The 7967-nt window shown below is 37.7% G+C and overlaps 2 long non-coding RNA genes across 3 annotated transcripts; one reads left to right on the forward strand and one right to left on the reverse strand.

Annotated features, from left to right (window-relative positions):
• Positions 1-338: 338 nt before the first annotated feature.
• LOC129419748 (uncharacterized) lies at positions 339-1867 on the reverse strand. 2 transcript variants are annotated; one of them, XR_008636660.2, is made up of 5 exons: positions 1383-1867; positions 1225-1278; positions 1033-1127; positions 822-940; positions 339-738 (listed from the first exon to the last, which is right to left on the reverse strand). It is a non-coding gene; the product is annotated as an uncharacterized lncRNA (long non-coding RNA). The 2 variants fall into 2 exon arrangements; XR_012360015.1 differs by lacking the exon at positions 1383-1867 and having other exon boundaries at positions 1225-1376.
• Positions 1868-2048: 181 nt separating this feature from the next.
• Positions 2049-3510, forward strand: LOC129443998 (uncharacterized). Its single transcript, XR_008644265.2, has 3 exons — positions 2049-2485; positions 2822-2877; positions 3372-3510. It is a non-coding gene; the product is annotated as an uncharacterized lncRNA (long non-coding RNA).
• Positions 3511-7967: the final 4457 nt, after the last annotated feature.

Raw genomic sequence — 7967 nt, forward strand, 5'->3', positions numbered from 1 at the left:
AGGTTCGGGTTTGTTCCGATCAGAGCTCGTGAGCGGAGAGCGCATTTCTGAATATTATAAAATAATAATAATATTATAATGGATTTTTGTTAGGTCGGACAATGATTACCAAATTTCTCTCTTATATTGCTCTTCATAATCACTGAAAACAGTTAAAAAAAGTTAAAACTAGTGGTAGGTACAAAATGACTCATGACAAAATATGGTGGGTACCCACCGTCACCCAAATCAACGCCTATGAAAACATCCCCCCCTCTGTTTTTTTCACAAATCGCACCCTGATAATAATAATAAAAAGCCCAGTAACAACAGTACAGCGCATTTTCAATGCACTGTAATTACAAACACACAACTATGTACAAAGCAGCATAATGTATGTTGTCCTCCAAACACGTCAAAAAGTGCCCAAGACATTCGGGAAAGATCCCTAAAAATCTTTTTCAAAGTTATCAAGTGTTGAAAAAAGAAAAAGAAAAAAAAAAAACTCAAAAACGTTGTAAAAAGTCGCTTTTGCAGGCATATATGGTGAGTTCCCCTGTACTTTGGTATCGCCTCTAATCTGAATTGCAGCGTGGCACAGAGCTCGGAGAGTTCCAGGCTGCGAGAGGGCGGTGGCCGCACAATCCATCCAGACACCCCGTCAACAATGCCGTCTTCATCAGACATGAGATCTATGGTGGCGCACTTTCAAATGTCCATCTCACCCTCAGCCAGCACACTTCGTCTTGCTTCCAGCAACTGTAATATAATCAATAAAGACAATAAGTGACCAGAAAAATACTCACATTGACAAAAAACCGATCTAATATAATAAATCTTACCCTTTTTCTTCTGGATCGACTCCGAGCTAAACTTTTCGCATTTTCCGCCCGCGATGCGAGTTCAGGTTGTTTGTATCTGAAGCTCCGGCGAACCGACTCATAATACGTCTTACGGGCAGCTGGAAAACAATTAAATGAGACTGGTATTAATAAACAGAGTCACGGTACAATTAAACAAGAAATGAGGAAAAACATTAGAAGTTATACTTACAAACAATGTCGTCATTCTCAGCAGTTAAATGTGGACTTGCTAAAATAGCCCCAACCAAATAGGAGGTCACGGCTTCGTTATGAGGCGACGTTAGTCTGTGAAAACAAAATGTGCGGGTTTAAGCTCGGATCTATTAACTTATCTATTTCCTTATACAAGAATAAAAGCATATTCTTTAAACCGTAACGTTACCTTTGTTCTGGTTCAAAACGCCTGCAGTGTGCCTCAGAGACGCCGTACAGCCTCCTAAAAAATTACAAGACAAAAACACCTCTAAGCAATAAAACACACAGCTTGGGCTTTTAGCTTGGGCTACTTAAAAATATGCTTTTACATAAAATTATTCTTACCGCAATCTTGGGATTGTGCACCCGTCTTCTCTTCTTGGAGAATTACAAACACCAAACCAAACATCTTAATGTCCCTCTTGTACTGCTGTGTGAGCCGTGGCCATGACCTCGCACGCGATTGGACGAAGGCGAGAAGCCTGTCGGGCTCCTCCAATCACACGCGAGGTTATTGATATAAGGAAAATCTTGTGAGACGTGCGCGCATGCGTATGATATAAACCATAGATATGTATATAAAGGCTAGATGGCTCAAGGCGGAGTCCCTAACGGCATCACCTGGCGGCCATCTTACGACAGGGCGCTCGCTCACTCGTAGCATTGAGTTTAATGGTGCAGGTACTTTTAAATGACCATAACTTGCTCAATTTTCTACCGATTTTCAAACGGTTTGGGTTTTTACAAACTTTATTAACGTGGCTATAATTCTGGATGCTTTAACATGTTTCATGAAGTTATTTTTTATTTGTAGTATAGGTATGCAGTGTCATAGGTACATCCTTGACGTTTATAACAAACCAAACCGTTTGAAAATCGGTAAAAAATTAAACAAGTTATGGTCATTTAAAAGTACCTGCATCATTAAAACTCAATGCTACGAGTGAGCGAGCGCCCTGTCGTAAGATGGCCGCCAAAATGCGGACGTTGCACTCAATTGGCCAGCAGCGCGGACGAGTCATCTAGCCTTTATATACATATCTATGATATAAACAACAAACGCGATGTGCCGGGAGATCTGTGTGATATCAACACAGTGTGCTGTCAGTTGAAAGATGGAAGTCCCCAGACTGAAGAAACGACCTTGGCGCTTCTGTGAACATTGCAACACTGAACTGTGTCATACACCACAGAAAGCGCTATTTCAAAAATGGAGTTTGGGAGAAAAAATCCAAAAGGACTACGTCAGGTCAGATAACGTACAGAGCCTGCTGCTATCCAGTCATGAATCCGCTGTGAGTGATGTCCTGTCATGTGTAAAGACCCGGAGGATAACTTTACTGGAGTTAGAGAGATTGGTGAAAGTGAAATGCAATCCGAGGACCCAGAAAAAAAAGTGATTGAAGAATTTGAAGAAATGCACCCAGCGAATTGCAGTTAAGACAACGGTGAGCATAATTACATATTTTTATATAAGCTTGGCTTGCTTTACGTATGTTAACATTTTAAACAATACTAAAACATATCAACAAGTAAAATAAAATAAAATAAAATCAACAAGTTAAACAAAAACGTTTTGAGTATGCTATATCAAAAAGTAGCCATCCAGCATGTTTTATCCATTGTGGCAGCCCTTGCTCACAAAAAGGTTGGAGACCCCTGGTCTAGTTAAATGTGGTTGATTATCACTGTTGTTGTTGTTTTAATAGTATAAATTAATTTATAATTAAATAGGAATATCGCGTTATAATGCATAACGGTATCTTCTGTTTGTTGTTTTTCAGACAAAACAGCAGATGATCAAAGCATTCATCTTTTCCTGGACGTCTCCTGTTGTGTGGTAAGCATGAAACTACATTTGGATATACCAGTATAAAGTTCAGTACATGCTAATCCAGAGCTAAAATGGGAAAACCTAACATGTTTCACCCACATTATTGTTTTCCACTCTCAAATTTCTGTTAGTTAACTAATGAAAGCAACTAAAGTATAAACACACTTTATAAAGTATAAAAAAAAACAAATGAAGTTGAAGTGGATGAAGTTCCCACAAAGTACTTAACTGGTTCATTGCACTAAGATAGAGCTAGCTGTTTGAGATGCACATGATCTTTTCCAACTACAGTTTTCAAAATCTTTTCATACTCAAATGGCTATATTGATGAGAAATGATTATTTATGTTCTTTTTAAATCTCAAATGACCATATTAACGATGGGGTTTTCAATCTCAAATGGCCATATTCATGATGGACTTTTCAATCTCTAATGGTCTAATGGTGGTGCTGAGTATGTGCATTGCATGTGTTTTAAATATGTCCTTTAAATTTCCATAGGATGACTATGTGGATGAAGAGGGGGAAATCCTTGCTGAGGAGCAGAGTGAAGCCTATCCTCACATACAAGATGGGGAGGAGCATGGAAGTGATCAGTCCAGAAGTGAAAAAACAGAACACTTGTTGATGAAACTTTTGGCCATGATGAAATTGACTGGTATCCTCCGTGACGACTTCTTACAGTATGTGGTTTGTCCAAAATGTATGACAGTGTACATGCTTACTGAAACTAGGGATGCACCGATCCACATTTTTTTACTTCCGATCCGATCCTGATACCTGAATTTGGATATCGCCCGATACCGATACTATTCCGATATCAGCGCTGTATTTGCTGCATTTAATATTATCACTATTGTTGATTTTATATGATACTGAAATAAACTCCTCTCAACAGGCAAGTATGATATGTATGTTGTGTATGTATGCATGCATGTATGTCCCAAAAGGCAACTTGAGGTAAATTTAAGGTCAGAAAAGGAAGTCAGAAAAACAGGGAATCCTGTTAACAGGAAAAATCCCATTCTAAAAACAAATATGCAACTGTAAGGGTTTCAAATTGATTGTCAATATTTATTACATTTCATAAATTACAAATACTTTCGTCTTGAACATTTAGGAATGAAAAGTGCAAGTGTAAACATCTTACACTATCAATAAAACGATGTGCATCTGAACAGTAAAAATCAAGTACACACATCAACAAATTTGATGTCAAAATATCTGAAGTAAAGCTCAGGGCTGGAACTCCTTTTAACTTCTCAGCTAACTTGGTTGACACTCGGCTGTAAAGTTCAGGTAGCGCAGTGTCTGATAAATATCTCCTGGATGGTAAATTATACCGTGGCTGCAAGTGTTCTATCAGGCAGCGGAATCCAGCGTTTTCCACCACTGATAATTTTTTAAATGTTTAATTGCGTTTGTTGTGTTGTACGACGCGAGGGAGCTTCCGCCTCTCTGAATAACGGCTTTGCAAACATTGCATTTTGCCGTCTTGCTTTGCGGTGTTTCCAAGGTAAAGAATTTCCACACAGCGGACATGTTGTTTAGCCTCAGTCAGCGCTATCCAGCTGGCTGCAAACAGGGAATGGATTTCCTGCATGGGGGCGTGTCTCATAACTGTGTCTCGTTGGGCCGTGCCTCCGTTCAGGAGATCCATTCCACAGTTTGCAGCCTGCCGGTGGGAATCACTTTCGCAGTCATTTCAGCAGACAACGTTAAAGCGCAGACAGCTCGGATATCGGATATATAAGCATGTTGGATCGGAAAATCCGATACGTGAATTACGCAGATATTGGTCCCGATACCGATACTGGATCGGATCGGCCCCATCCCTAACTGAAACCTATGAGCGCAGACGGGATGGTACAAAGGTTTGCAGGACTTGTGGTCACATCCCGTTCTACAATCACCCACAGCAGAGGTCTGCATTAAGGAAGAAATATGGCTCTGCCTTGCTAAGATAGGCTACATATTCGAGCGGTGAAGAGTATGTCCATCCAATACGTTCTTACTGTAACAAGAGTGTTGTGCAGTCTCTGGGAGGACTTGTTAAAAGACTTGGATTTGAAGAGAAATTAGATGAAAGGCGAAAGCGGGAACTGCCAAAGGGTGTGTTAGATGTAAATGATGGACAAGTATGGCAGGATTACCAGTATGTGAATTCAATAAACTGTAGTCATGCCACTATGCACAGTATTTGAGCTGTGATGTAATTACACAAGTTACCTTGCTTCATTCCCATCCGGACAGACATTTTGTTGTTTGACATGTTGTTTGATGGTGTTTGCATAGAATGCACAAATTGAGCCTGATTAAAACTCTGTTAAAACAATTCAAATTGTTGAAATAAATAGTTTGGTGTATCTTTTTTACCTAACATTGGTTATTGCTAATTACATACAGAGTAATTAATATACACTGTTAGCCTGGAGAAATTGAATCTACTTAAAGGGATAGTTTAAAAATTATTAGGAAAAAATATTTTGAAAGTATTGTGATAAATGGTGAAGAAAAGTTTGATAAATGATTGTCATTAAACTTAAAGTTGATTTTGAATTACTCTGTCCAACATCTCCACTTAGTTAACTGAGTTGAAAAAAAAATTATATTTTTAATTAATGTATAATTATAATTCTCTTAGTGTTATAAATGGTATTATAACACAAAACTCATGACTTAGTCAGTCATTAAATAAACTTGATTCTCCACTGAAACACAATACAATACAATGTGCTGTTTATGTCAATAAACACTGATCACCTGAACGGGGACTTTCATTTACAAAAATGGTAATTTATCATTTTAAACTAAACAACATGAATAATATTAGAGCATAAACCTCTATGACATTTTAACAAATATTTAAGTAGTTAAAGTTCTTATTAGTTCTTAATTCTGTAAAAAAGCTTAAATAATCGTAATATTCTGAGACAAAGGATTATGGGTGTTCCTTACAACATTCACTTGAATGTTTTAGTTTAATTAATTTTATACACTTAAAAGTTAAATGAACTAAGATTTTTAAGTAAATGTCCACAACTCAAAATATTAAGTGATGTTTACATCATGAAGACAATGTGTTAACAGTGTAGCATACTTTAAAAATAAATAAATTCAAACTAAAATTAAAGAGTCTGTAATTTGGCTTTACTGATACCAAAGATTTTCTTAAAATCAAAGTTTAAAACCTCTCAGAATGTCACCTGAGTAAAACTCCCCCAGCTGCTACCCTGATTTGCATTTGTATAGCTCACAGCATGTTCATTTACATGTTAAAGCCTCCCCTAGAATTAGGGGAAGGGGGGACAACTTCCAAGCAAGACCCACGTCAACTTCTGACAACTTACGGCAGTTTTCGGTGTTGGCTGCAAATTGTCGTGCGCAGTCGTAAATTTGGAGTTTCACAGCAATCTACAGTGCCACATTCTGACGAAAATTCCACTTTTCATGCAGTGTAACCCAATCCAATACCTAAACCTAACAGCTACATCAACTACCTAATTAGCTATTAATCAGTAGTAAATTAAGAGTTAACTGAGGCAAAAGTCATAGTTAATAATCAATAAGTGTTCCCCATACTAAAGTGTTCAATAACAACAGAGTCCTTCTAGAGTAGATTATTTCTGATAACAAGCCAAAAACATAACAAGTAAATTACCTTAGTTCAAATCATAGTTTAAGCATATCAACCATTATACTGAGCTAAGTTACTGTGTAAAATTAATGTATACAATGTGAGCTACAAATTTGCCTGGCAGCCAAATTCGTACAGCGGTGATCCATTCTCACTTCCTGTGTCTTTAGGAAACAAAACGGTTTAATTTTCAACAAGGTATTTAGAAAATTTGGTCGATGACATGGTCTATACTCATTAAAGGCACGGATTATTTGTAAAAGAATCTTAGCATATTTTCTATATGGCTAGACCGATATAACATACCGCTTACATATAAGAGAAATAAACAGCATACTTGTACTGTATATTGGTAAAAGATATTCAGTGAATACAATGTGTTATGAAAGTGCTACTGTATGAAGCTTCTTTTTAAGCCTGTCACTTTTTGTGACAGCAGTCAATAAATTGCACGCTTGGTGGCAGACTGGATAAAGCTCATTAAAATAAAAGAATCTACACACGTTCAATGTCATTTCACATTTTAAGAGAACAGAAAGAGTAAATGTTGTATATCACTAGAAAAGGCAAAATATTTTTGCAATATGTATTGATTGCAAAGAACACTATACCAGCATTTTGCTGTTAGAATTTCAGGCTCTACTGACAATGTCTTATAATATCTCCCTATAGACACAGCATATAAGGCCCAAATCCAGAGTCATGGGAAATATAGACACAGGCTTTTTGGACAGCTTTGGACCCATTTGTTAAAGAAGCGTAGGGGATTATCCAGATCAGGGTCCATTTGTTGGGGATATCTGAGCTGCTCCTAGATTCAGATCCCTCTAGGTCTTGGGCAAAATGTCACCAATATTGGGCATTGTGGTGGTATGAGAATTTGTACAGTCTTTGCTGCACGTCATTGAGGAGAATGGTTTGTTGGCTTGCGACTCCAACTCGATAGTCAACAGTGACATTTACTTCAATGTAAATTGTGGGGGTATTTGTTTGGTCCTCATTCAATCCTGATCACACACACAGTTGCATATCTCAATAGGCTCTCTCTGAAATGATCAATATTACAGTTTTTCTTAATTGCTTTGACCTGGTTAAATAAACTAGGATCCACTCAGTTTTCATCATCACTATCTAAGCACAGCCAAAGACACGTCTTGCAAATGTGTTGACCCATTGGATTGACAAATTTTCCCTACCCTTTTGCAAAACAGTTAACACGGATGTCATTCAAGCAGTCCAAACTCCATTGTTTTAGCTTTGGTAACCAAACAGAAAACATATATTCCTAACTATTAGAAACTACCTAGATCAGTATGAAATCACTGAAGCACCTGTTTGACACTCCTTAACACAAATCTTCAATTAGCAATCAGCCTGCAGGCCTGCATGTGCCAGGTCTGAAAATGTTTAGTGCTGAGCAGGAGGCGGCCATTGTAAACATGGTTGTGGCAAACAATGCC

The sequence above is a fragment of the Misgurnus anguillicaudatus genome, chromosome 21 (genome assembly GCF_027580225.2).
Source record: "Misgurnus anguillicaudatus chromosome 21, ASM2758022v2, whole genome shotgun sequence".
Classification (NCBI taxonomy): domain Eukaryota; kingdom Metazoa; phylum Chordata; class Actinopteri; order Cypriniformes; family Cobitidae; genus Misgurnus; species Misgurnus anguillicaudatus.